Source organism: Octopus bimaculoides, chromosome 4 (assembly GCF_001194135.2).
Source record: "Octopus bimaculoides isolate UCB-OBI-ISO-001 chromosome 4, ASM119413v2, whole genome shotgun sequence".
Lineage (NCBI taxonomy): Eukaryota > Metazoa > Mollusca > Cephalopoda > Octopoda > Octopodidae > Octopus > Octopus bimaculoides.
In genome coordinates, this window is record NC_068984.1 from 29,106,291 (window position 1) to 29,120,179 (window position 13,889).

At 32.6% G+C, this 13,889-nt stretch overlaps 1 long non-coding RNA gene across 1 annotated transcript in view; it reads left to right on the top strand.

Moving 5' to 3' along the window:
* Nucleotides 1-8,745, top strand: part of LOC128247566 (uncharacterized) — a 64,246-nt gene extending 55,501 nt beyond the window's left edge. The window contains exon 5 of the long non-coding RNA XR_008263887.1: nt 7,404-8,745. This is a non-coding gene — a long non-coding RNA (uncharacterized LOC128247566). The remainder of the gene's footprint in view (nt 1-7,403) is intronic.
* The last annotated feature ends 5,144 nt before the right edge of the window (nt 8,746-13,889 follow it).

A 13,889-nucleotide genomic window follows, 5' to 3' on the forward strand; every position in this document is an offset into this window, starting at 1 on the left:
CCTGTCTTTAAAAACAAATTAAAAAAAAATTCACTTTGTTGACTTAATGAAGAGAATTAAATATTCTTTTATGAGATAAGGAATAAAACTCCCCTATGATATATGACAAAGAACCAATATAAAAAATGTCAGGTAAAAATAAATTAAATCAAATAAAAGCTGACACTAGAATTATTTAAATTCACACTCAATTCTTAATAGTTTCTTCATTTCAAAATGTTATTAACACTAGTGCTGCTGCTGCCATTGCTGCTACTACTACTACTACTACTGTTACTGTTTCATTATTTGAATTATTCTATATTCATTTTTTCATTTTTAAAAATCTATATTATTACAGTTTGGACAAAGCTATTAACTCTTCTGGGACATTAAGAAGTGATTGAAAATTAAGTTAATAGCATAAATATTTTAAACTCTTTTTCTAATCCTTTTAATGTGTTAAATGATACTTTTTGATATCAAGTAAAACTTTTATAGTAAAAGAACAAGCAACAATAATGATGTTAATACATTTTTAAAATATTGTTTTTTTTTAATCACATTCTAAAGGAACATCTAACAACCAATGTTTCCAAGTGTCTACTAAAATCCAATGCGATGCAGATATATTTATAAAAAGGAACTGTACTATAGATCTATGTTAAAGATATCCAGAATGTGCTAAAATGGAAAACTAAATTAATGTCATGTGTATCGCAGTTTCAGAATAGGCATTCTGCATCTCTGCATTTTGTAGGACTTAGTTGAAAGCTTTGGCAACAGGAGGCGCATCCAACCACAAAAACTTTAAAAAACTAACCCCACCTGTGCCATACTGCTGATGAATACCCATAATAATTCCAATGAGAATAATAAATAAAAGTGGAATAGACCAAAGCAAATACATAACTATTATTAAAAAAAAAAAAAAAAATAGGTACAGAAAAGGGAAAAATATTCAGAATATAAACTACATTTAGATACTATACACCTTAACTGCCACAGATTGCTACTGGAACTTACTAGTGATGCCACATATTTCCAGTCACACTGCATATTGTTTAATTACAATGAAATATAACAGTTTGGCATAACTTTAATATTTAGCATTCACGTTATTTAGATAGTCTCAAAACAATATCAAATGTATAGAATGAAATATTTTCTCAAATTATGAAAATGTGCCACCAGTAGTGCATTTGACAATTGTGTGAAGTTTGTGATGAACTGCTGATGGTACATGTGGCAGTTAATGTGTTAAAAAACTGACTAGAATAAATTATGCAGTGAGAAAAAAAAAAAAAACAATGCTGGTCATTGACTAGTATTTTTTTGAGCTTTACAGCAACAAGTACAAGAGATGACTTCAGACATGTTTCAGCCATACCAGACCACTCTCCATGAAATGAAGTTTGCAACTTCATTGCACTTATCAAATTAGTAATGAAATCATTAAATAAATGGACAGCAATGTACACTTGTAGATGTAGTAAAGAAGAAATACTCATCAGATTACACTTAAAAAGCAAAGTGGAAATAAATAATTTGTCTTAAATTCTTATTCTTCAGAATAAGAATTTAAGGCTCTTGAGATAAATTTAACATACCAGAACCTTCTAATGAAACTAAATTTATTCACACATTCATTATAGGTACTATGTTTGAGTACTAGAGTTTATTACAAGTTGCTACTTGTGGGTTTTAATTCATGTTATAGAATAGATTTTGTGATAGCCATTTTGATTTAGTAAATTGTCAGATAACCTTTCTGCAACTTTCCTCTTAGTAAGTTTCGTTTCAATGTTAAACAAAATCTGCTAATTTGCAACTAATTGGATCATTGCACCATGGAAGAAGATTTTTTTTTGTTTTCTTTTTCATAGTTGTTAAAATGTGAAAAATTGAAGAATTTGTGAGTGATAATAGATCTACATTTCATTTTTATAATAAGCCACTTCTTCAGAATCAACGTGGAAAATATTAAGGAGTAATAAGAATTTTCCTAATGACTAAACTGCATGATAAGAAGAATTAACAAGAGCAATTATGAACAGGTAGTTTTTGAGATAAACAATCTCAATCTCAAGTTATTTTCAAAAGCATTCTCATCAAACACAATTATTTTCTTATGGTAAGAATCAACAGAATATTTTATTTACTCCATCGTGTTTTTGTGGCTGAAATGTTTGGCAAGCTGACAAAAGAAAGATGTTCAAGATATTCTGTATAGAAATTCAGACAGTTTTATAGGAATTTTATCAAGTTTCACGAGAAATTAGATTCTCATCATATGTTCCAATGACTTCCTTCAAAACAATGTCAACATTTTGAGCTGCTTGATCAACTCAAATTAGTTTCTACCATTCAGAATGATTGATTTATGAGTTACCTCCCATAAGCTAAGAGTAAATAGCAAACTTGAGTTTTCTGGCTGCTTAGTTTCTGTTAATTATCTTATCATAAACCTATCTTTTGAGTCAATACTTTTCTGGTGAGTAATAAATAAAAACAAAATGTTCACCTTATTCAGATAGTAATAACATGCTTTTCAAAGCATGTTATTACTGTTTCAAAGGACTCTTATCCATCCCAGTTAATATTATGAGATAATCAAGTTGGTGAATTGGCAGAATTGTTAGCACACTGGGCAAAATGTTTGGTGATGTTTTGTCTGTCTTAATATTCCGAGTTCACATCCTACTGAGGTTAACTTTGCCTCTCATCCTTTTGAGATTGATAAAATAGGTACCAGTTGAGCACCAGGGTCAATGTAATCAACTTACCCTCTCGTTCAGAATTGTTGGCCTTGTACCAAAATTTGAAACCAATATTATGGGATGATTATGCATATATCTTCAACAGCTTATTGAAGTCAGCTATGTAAATTAAAATAAATAGATACCTGCCTAAGTACATGCCCAAATGCCAGTTGTGTTTGAATTCAATCTTTTCCAGTTGATAGTCGTATCCATGAACTATTTTGATCCTACATGCCATTATTTGAAAAGAATACTATCACTTCTACATGCATGTGTGAACATGCAATGTACATATGGGACAATATGAACTTGATTTATTTCTAAAGGACTGGAAAAGACTACTAACTTTACAGAAAAACTAAATAAGTGGAGGAATGAGAATGTTGAGATTTTTATATTTGAAATGCTAATGTTTGGGGTGGGGGGTGGGGAGGGATAGACAGGAATGCTAACACAATATGATTTAGGAAGGAATAGTAGTACAAATAGTTTTTACTGTAGAGGTGTAAATATGGATGGTAAATATACAAAAGTAGATACAAATAATATATTTGAAATGTGAGAGGGTGACACCAGATGGTTTTAAAGAAAAGACACTAAGTCATAAACACACAAAGGTATATATAGCATTGATATGAGCAAAAATTTACAGTGTTTATAAGCTGAATGTAAGTCAATTCAGAATGTGTGTTATATATTGATATAAGACAGCTGAATGGAGAAGGAATTGAATATTAGCTCATAACTTCTATGCATGTTTCCATATACTAGGTAGTAAAAAAGAAATACTAGGAGCTGAATAGCAGATTTTCAGAACAGAAACCACCTTCTTTATAGAAGTATTTCAGCCCTTGACTCCTTACACTCTAAGGGTACCAGGCAAAATCCAAGTCATGTTTCTTAGCAATCCCTTTCTGCTGCTGCATATTTTATACTATTGCTGTGTTCTAACCTACACCTTCTTGGATGCCTAGGTGCCTCCACAGCCAAATTACCATGGATGCTGTAACCACTTTGTTATGTGATATCTCTTGTATATAGAGTAAATAATGCCCTCTGGTTCTCTTCTCCCCAGAAACTGAGAGCCGTTTCATAAAATCATAGGCAGATATGTGAAAAATCTTCACTCCTACCTCTATGGTAAGCTCATTAGCTTACAATAGTCTCTCAAACTATTGGATAAATTGGCATGCTTCTGATTTTACATAGTACAAGGGGTTCATTCAGAACCACTTGTTTTGATGGAAATGAATAAAGTACAAAGTGTATTCTCATGCCACCTTTGCTGATAAATTTTTCATTCAGGAAAGTCTATTGCACATTTTCCAGTTATTCACTCCATCCAGTCAACCATGATTCCAGGATCCAACTGATGTAATTCCTCCAGGTCACAATTTTCTGTCTCATACCACATAGAAAATTAGTGGAGATTCTGGAAGTGTAGTTTTTCCTTCTATGATCACTTTAAGCAATTGATTGTGCTTCTATTTATACTTCCTTTGGGTTAGTATCATTTTGCATGAGCTCAGGACATGTTCACTTCTTATGAAATTAAAGAGCAACAGCTGTAAGACCAGGTGGGACACTAAACCATTTTCTTATGTACTTGTTGATCTTTGCTTCCCACATTTCCAATATACTTGTGCTAATATTGCAGGCCAGTAAAGTCTGGCAGGACACCAGACTTTGTATAGATCAATAGCCTGCAATCTTTTCTTCACCATTTCTTTGGTTTCATTCTCCACTCTTTGCATTATTCAAAGAATCATCATACCAACTTCCAAAGCTTTTGACTGGTTATTCAACCATTCTTGGAATAAGATGGTTGGCTACAGTGAACATGACTTTATCATTCCCTTTCCCGAAAGGCTTTGTGAATCATTTGGGTTCATTCTAGATTAGGAGACTGACTCTTCTATCTGCTTCAGTATTTTACATATTTCATCCTCCTTTCTGCAAAGAATTGGTGAATCATCCATCGAAAGGGTGCTTGGTATCCACTTGCAAGGTCTGCCAGGCAACTCATCACTACTTTCAAGATGACCTCTGTTGCCAGCATGAACTATATTGGAAAAATGGTACAGGCCATTGCTACACCAGCTTCCATACTGATCCTGACTCTCATGAAATCCTTTGTGGGGAAATCAGAGAGAGAAGGTATGAAAGTACTTTACAGCATTTTAACAAACTACTAAAAATAGATATCAGCTTTTTGGTAATGTATTAAGTAATAAATTAGCATTCTTCAAATGTAAAATTCACCCTTTAATATTGATATGGTATCAAGGTGTCTCAAGAAAACATTTTTATCAAGCACGTGCTAAATAATCTGAACCATTTGTGTTGTAGAATATTATGCAGTCATTTTCACATGCTGACTCAAAGACATATAACTGCACACATAGTTGCATATACAGCTCTGACCTGGAACACATCCAAGAATAATCATTCATCTAATAGGTCAGCCCTGATCAACATTAGCCCAACTCACTAAATGCAGAGCTATACACTCTCTCGCTCACACAATCTATTTCTCTCAAACACATACACACCTCTCTCTCACACACTCTCTTAATTGTGTTTAGAAATTGTATCAATTTAATTTTCTGTACTTGCTATTGCTAAATTGCATTTACTTAAATTTATATATATTCACATCTCCCATTGTTATTCTTATAATAATGACTTGCCTCAGTAAATCAAAATGAGTGTCTCTATGCAGTCACCTGACCTGCTTGAAATAGTGGTTTAGATTGCTTAAAATCATAACATAAAGTAATCTTATATATACAATAAGACAGGACGGCCAAAGTTGGAACACCTCTGTTAAATTTGCATGATTAAAGCTTAACTGGGGCTCAACAACAACAACTTGTCTAATCCCTTTTTCTTCATGCTTTATTTTAATGATAAGAGTTCAAACACAACATCAGTTAAACTAGAAAAAAAGTAAATAATTAAATAAACTGAGTTATCTGAATCCTTTTTGACTAATATTCAAATAAATGTTGTAGGGATATCTTTCTCTTGATAAACTTTGTATTTGCATTCACCTCCCCAGGGCCAGTAAAAGTAATCTGTTATGTTACAGTAGTTAATTCAATTAAATATATCACTTCATAAATTTGTAGTCTTATGCAGATATAAGAAACCATAACAATATCCCAGACATCGATATATTTATTGAATAATACCTAATATTATTCAAAGTGATATAACATAACACATGATGGATTGAAAAACAATTAGAAAATATCCACAAATTTTCTTCTTTTAATGCAAAGAGAAGCTGAATCTTTATTTCATACATCAAAGAGTATTTGAAAAGAAACATACCTTTGATTAATATCTAAATAATATAACATATTGTAACTATAACATTTCTAATTCTATTTAGCATCTGAGTATTTGATGCAGTAACAAAGTGAGGAAGAAAGAGCTGTGGGTTTGTTGAAAAATGTCTTGTAATAAATACCGCTGCAGATAGCAGTAATCTGCCACCTTCTTAAAGAAATTCAATACTTAATTTGCTCACTTGATATTTGAATGAATGTAGCATAGTAACCTATATTTAATTCCTACTGACTTTAACAACTGTCACAGCTTTAAAAAGGAAAAGTGCATAAAGCTTCAAGGTTAATGAAAACATGTACAATTTGGTTAGTTCCCCAAGTTGAAAAGGAACCAAGAAAATACTATGAGCAGTCACTGTATTGGCTTGTAGACAAAATCACATTAAATTTCCCTTAATATATGCATACTAAAATTGATTCACATGTAAAAGAAAATTCAGAACTTTCAAACTTATTCTGCACAGGCAGTCATTAAAATTAATACAAGTTCTTTCAGGAGATTCAACTAAAACAAAAAAGAAAGCATCTACTTTCCCAAGAAAAGTATTTAGTGTCATCTAAAATTGTTCTAAAGATGTCGAACAAATGAAAAAGTTTGTGCAAAAAATATATTCAACATTAAAGGAAGAGTTTAAGCTCAGTGGGAAATGGCAAGGATGCAACAAAACAAATAAGAACAGCATACAATGAGGTATTGTGGAAGACATGGATGTTGTTTTATTAGTTATTACTGGCACCCGTGCGAACGTCGTCTCCTTTATTGGACACGAAACTCACCTTGCGAAGACTTATTGGGGCAAGCGAAAGCGAAATTGTGATGGCACCTGTGCCCAACGTCGCCTTTCTGGCACATGTGCCCGCGGCATGTGTAAGGACTTTCGAGCGAGATCATTGCCAGTGCCCCTGGACTGGCTCTTGTGCGGGTGGCACATAAAATACACCATTTTGAGCATGGCCGTTGCCAGTACCGCCTGACTGACCTTCGTGCCGGTGGCACGTAAAAGCACCCACTACACTCTCGGAGTGGTTGGCGTTAAGAAGGGCATCCAGCTGTAGAAACTCTGCCGAATCAGATTGGAGCCTGGTGTAGCCATCTGGTTTCACCAGTCCTCAGTCAAATCGTCCAACCCATGCTAGCATGGAAAGCAGACATTAAACGATGATGATGATGATGATGATGATGATGATGAAACTCAACTATAAACTGCATCAGAACTAAGGTGATTCTATAGCTTAAGTGTTGGAATAATGTGTATTACAGTTGTTATGCTGTTTTAAGGTATTTTTTCACTTTTATTTCTTGTTACAGGGCAGGAAAAGCAAGGCCAACAATCATTATACTCATTCGGTGAATAAAACGATAGAAGCATGGAGTAAATATATTATAAATGGGAAGTATATTGTCATATTATTTATATTATAAAGTGTGTGGTATGTCAGCTGTTAAATGAGCAATAGTATAATCCCACATGCATGGAATTATGATTCCTATCATATGGCAGTAAGTGCCTGATTATTTTCTGTGGAATCAAATGACAGAAACTTTACATAGAGAGAACAATCTCGGCAACAACACAACTACTATCAGGCTGTCCATATCATAAGGTTATGAGAAAGAGTAATGTGATTAGTTTATATAAGTGAATTTTTGAAACAAATATTTTCTTGTTATTACCATCAGAATAAAATAAGAATAAAGATTATGAAGTGAAGATGAAATTACCATGACCCAATTTCATGGTAATTGGGAAGCTATGAATAATTCTGGCAAACAAAATAGTGAGAATTGGAAATTGATTCATAAAATCACCAGTGATAGAGATGACACTATATAAGTTTATGGAGACAATAACATTTACTTTTTAATATGTAAGGTCATATTGCACAAAAGGGAGAGAAAAAATGAACTGAGTATGGCAGATCATGAAAGGCATCAGCCAAAATATGCAGAAGAGAAAACTTCAGTTGAATGGCCATAACAAACACCGAACATAAAAGTACCATCTTTTGGCAATGAAAGATGTGGAGAAAAGCCAAGATATAGAGAAGTGGTAAGACTGATCTCAGAATGTTAGGCCCTGGAAGATCAGGAGAAGTAAACTTCTGCTATACTGCTGACCCATCTGGCTTAATTCAGCATGAACATGCAAATGTGCAAAATGTGTCAAACCAAACAATTTATCTAAAACAACCTCTAACTCATGTGATACATCATAGAGAGGTTGCTGTGTGTGGAGCCCTGATGAGTTTATCCCAAGTGAAAGTTTCTGATATGGTCAAACACCAATACTCAGCCGTTGTCTTCACAGAAGCCATTTTTGTTCCCATCTTTTGGGGCTGTATAATTGCAATATACAGCAACATCCAGTCAGTGGTTAAGGTGATTGTGCACCTAAGTGGTCTTACAGAGTCTCTTTCCACAATACTTAACACCCCAGTACCAATCTCAAAATCCTCGCTCATGTCAATTCCAGTTTCTCCAACATATTTCTAAATACTACGATATAAAAAGAAAGAATGCTGTAGAGATTTTTCAGATGATAGAAAGGATTTTGTATCTTACTTACAGAATTAACTGGAAAACACACAGCAAAGGTGTTACAAGAGAAAACTAAGAGTGCTCCAATTAATTTAAGTTAAAGTGGAATGAAGTCATCAAAATTTAAAAAAGGATAATTTAAGTGATTTAAAAGGTAGAAAGACTATCAATTTAGAGAAGAATTTCTTAAAGTTCTACAAAATATAATTGTGGGCTCTAGAAATAGTATCCAAAGTATAAGATCAGTATAATGTTCATTCACTAAAAACGTATAGTATCTTTCTCAACACTTGTTATATGGCTCCAATTCCAAAACATAATGAGTTTAATCCAGACTAGTAGAATATATTGCCTTAATCTATCTCAATAAAAAATACACTCTCAAATATATTTAGAAAGTTAATCTCTTTATAAATAGCTTTGTAGCCAATGTGATATTCAATATTTGAAATAATGGATTTTGGCCTTTGGAATTAGTAAAGGCTTGAAATATATACAACTCCATCATTAGCTATTTTCAAACTTATAAGTAATGGCTCAGGAAATCTAATGAAAACAAAATTCCCTATGACCACATTGTTTTTCTTTACCCTGTATTTATAAGACACCAATAATCTATTTAAACTTTATTCTAATCATATATCTCTGGCATGCATACAATTTTCCCCCTCCATAGTAGCATTTATGTCGTGACAAGGAAACAAAACAGACAGCATGCATATGACCTCATAATGATGCTAAGGATTTACTTTATTCACAATAATAGAAGATTGTAAAATTATGTATAAATCTTGTAAATGATATGCAATCAATTGCACAATTAAATCTGCTATTAAGAAATTAACATATCAAAAAGCTTTGTTTCACATACACATACTTAATAAAACAGCTAAAAGACATGAATTTTCGTCTTCTATTGTAATTTCTAAATATATACTTTGAAATTTCCCCAGCGATCTTTGAAGTAATATTTTTCAGGAATTCAGCAAGATATTCCACAAGCTACTATAGTTTTCTTTTTCAGTTTCAGTGCTACTGCATATTTAAAGATATCAGCAAATCAAAGCATTGTGAAAACGAAATACCAATGAGACAAACATCTTAGAACAAAATGAAATAAGTACAAAGTAAAACGTATTAAGTTAAAGAGAATGTTCAAATATGATTTTGTTTCTTAATTCGTGTTATTTAAAAAATCTTCCTCGATATGGTAACAGCACAAGCAAGAGTATTTGAAAACATGCACAAACAAAACATATTTGATGTGGTCACACACACACATACAATTTAATGTATGTATCTCAAACAGAAATACTGAGATTAGCCATGTATATATTTAGATACATATACACTGACATAAAAATCAAGCATGATTTTATACAGATGCATATAGTTACATGCACAGATATATACTTTCCATTTAGCATATGTAATAGCACAAGCAAAACTGGCTTGGTTAAGATGTTTGTCTCACAACAAATGGTTACAGGTTCAATCTCACAATGCACTTTGGCCTCAGACTGATCCATGCCGCATAAGTAAAATATGGTAGGTGGAAATTGTGCAAAAACCTCTTTGTGAGTTGTCAGCATGTCTGTGTGTGTATTCTTTTATTCTTTTACTTGTTTCAGTCATTTGACCGCGGCCATGCTGGAGCACCACCTTTAGTCGAGCAAATCGACCCCAGGACTTATTCTTTGTAAAGCCTAGTACTTATTCTTTCAGCCTCTTTTGCTAAACCACTAAGTTATGGGGACGTAAACACACACACACACACCAAACTCGGATGTCAAGCAATGGTGGAGGAGACAAACACAGATACACAAACATACACACACACGCACACACACACACACACACACACACACACACACACACACACACACACACATATATATACGATGATCTTCTTTCAGTTTCTGTCTACCAAATGCACTCACAAGGCTTTGGTCAGCCCAAGGCTATAATAGAAGACACTTGCCCAAGGTACCACACAGTGGGACTGAACCCAGAACCATGTGGTTGGTAAGCAAACCACTTACCACACAGCCACTCCTACATCTATATGTATGTTTGCATGCTTGCCTGTAAATATATGTTTCTGATGTAGTAATATTATTCCTTTATGTCCTGTAACTTAGAGGTTCTACAAATAAAGATTGACAGGGAAAAGAATCAGACTAATATAAGTCCTGAGATCAATACGATAAAATAAAACTCTTGAAGATGGCACTCTAGTAGCGCCACAATCCAATGTCTGAAACCAATAACACAATAATCTGCACTTAACTTAGATAACTTAAGTAAGAATAATCGTACTTCTTAGTAGGCCATCTACCACTATCATACAAAATGTATACACATGCACTCATGTAAAATTTCTATTAAGATTAACCTGAAAAATCTCAGATAAACCAGTTGGGAATAATGCAATAATATTATGGCACAAAAGACAGCTTACTAGGGAAGCTAAGATGAATAGCTCAATTGAATTTCAAGCAAACAGTTTACTAAAGAATTAGATACATGAAAGGAAACTTTTTAGCATATATTGCTAATAAAGCAAGGATGCTCTAGATATGAGTTGTGACAATGGAATGAAAATTAGATTAAAAATAAGAGCTAACAACACTAAAAAAAAAACGACCAACAAAATTCAGTAAGACATATATACATACACACAGACCACACACACATTCACATATACACAAAACAAAGTTTTGAGAAATAATAATAATAATAATAATAATAATAATTCCATTTATTTGCTATAATAATAATAATAATTCCATTTATTTGCCACAATAATAATAATGATAATAATAATAATAATAATAATAATAATAATAATAATTGTTACTGATAAGTACTACCAATATGTAACAAGCAAAACAAGATCTTAGATGTGAAATACAATAGAACAATTATAATGAAAGAATAAAGAATATCACTGAAGCTAAAATAGTATTTTGGGGTTTTTTTGTTTTTTTTTGCAAAATAGTTTTTTTATATTATTTCAGCTGCTTCCAAACTTTATAAAAGGTCTTAGCTCTTTGAGACTTTAACATAGATGTGAAAAATGGGGATGAGAAGAAGCTAGAAAGAATGAAATACAAATATATTAAATGTTGGAGATTATAAGCAGATGTTATGTACTTTAGATAAGAAAACTGTAAAGTAATGGCATGTAGAATGACAGGGTAATGATATTCTTTACTCTTTTATTTGTTTCAGTCATTTGACTGTGGCCATGCTGGAGCACTGCCTTTAGTCAAACAAATCAACCCCAGAACTTCTTTGTAAGCCTAGTACTTTTCTATCAGTCACTTTTGCTGAACCACTAAGTTACAGAGACATAAACACACCAACATCAGCTGTCAAGTGATGGTGGGGGGAGAGACAAACACAGACACACAAACATACACACACAAACATACGTGTGTGTGTGTGTGTGTGTGTGTGTGTGTGTGTGTGTGTGTGTGTGTAGAACAGCATATATAGGATAAAATCCTTACGGAACAGAAAACCCTGTCAGCAACCAGCCATGAGAAGAGTTGAGCTAAGTTGTAGTTTCTATTCACAGATAAAAATCATTTCACTTTAACTCTAATTATTTTAAGACAAGTTAGAATCTCATCATAACCTCTAATATCAAATAAAAGTTTCTGAAAATCTTCCAGATTATACAAGATATAAGACAGTTAATGCATGTTATTTGGATTTGTCTTATCTAATGTAATTCAGATTTACTTCTCAAAAAATAATACTAAATGCTCAAAATCCAGCTCTTTCTGAGTTTTTCTTCACTGACACTTTATGAGGGCTAGTTGAAAATAGAGAATAAAAACAATCAAACTTCTACCTGTAATTTACAAATAATGTCTCTAATGAGCAACATTGAGTTCTAGAACCTGTTTTTTTCAATTTTTCTATGTAAAAGAATGGAGGTCTCCATAGTCTTTCCAGACTATTCCCGGTTGGAAGACATGAGTGGGCAAGGCGAATGCAAATATTTCTGACAGTTGTTTAATGAGAAATACTAAGAGGAAAAGATGGAAAGGGAGAGAGATAAAGAGATAGTCAAGATAGTCAAAGAAATACATTTCTAGAGATTTAAAGATATATTTCTTAAGAGGTATGGAAATGGTTAAAAAAGGATAGAAATGAATAATCAGAAGGCTTAACTGAAGGTAGCATAAATCCAGCAAATTTCAAAGAGCATAAAACAGAAAAAATGTAGTTCAACAGTGAACTAATAGTTATAGAATCCTAGTGAGTAAATGTTTGTCAACTAGGTAAGCAGTATCTTTTATCCAGTCACATTATGTAGTGGTGGGGTGGGAACAATATAAAGGTAATTTAGAATATTTCATGCAGTCTGATACAGGTGTGTACTTCAACACACACCCCTATCAGTTCACATATAGGGTTAGAGGAGAGACAATGAAAGAATTTGCTGGTTATTGAGTATGATAAATCTCACTTGGATACACTGAGATTTAGTTGCAGTCCACATTTTTATCCATTTGCTTGCAGTATATAAATATTATATCAATATTATATAATTCATTAATTATTTGTTAATTATGTAGCACTCCTACAGAAAATAAAAAAAATTATTATAGAGGGAAGATAGCAGAATTGGTTGACCACTGAATAAAACTGCTTTACATTCTACATTCAAATCCAATCAAGATTTACTCTGATTTTCTTTCATCTGAGTCTCTAAAACATGAATTTTCAAGTACCAGAAACAATGAAATCAGCTGTGTGTAGAATTGTACCTGGTTAGAAACAATAATTATTAGTTGTAACCATAATAGTTACACTTTTCATAATTTAATTTACTGAATAAACGAAACAGAAGACTGCTATACTCCATGTATATGCTCGCTCTCTCTCTCTCTCTCTCTCTCTCATGCACTCTTTCACTTTCTCACTCTTTCACACACACACACACATAATTACAAGCTTAAAACTTTCCCATTACATTTGTAAGAATATATACCGCTATGCTTTCTTTCTTCAAACAAAGATGACAAAAAATGTTTGAAATAGTTTAAAGAAATGGGAGCAAAATAAAAACAAAAATTTATAACAATAATACGAAAATGATGAGAATGTATGAAAATAACTCCATGCAAAAAAAATAAAAAAATAACCTACAAATGAAAATAAAATTTTCAAGAATGCATAGATAGAAATAAATGCTTCACAGAACTAAATTGGCTCATTGGCATGATTATTGCTGTAATG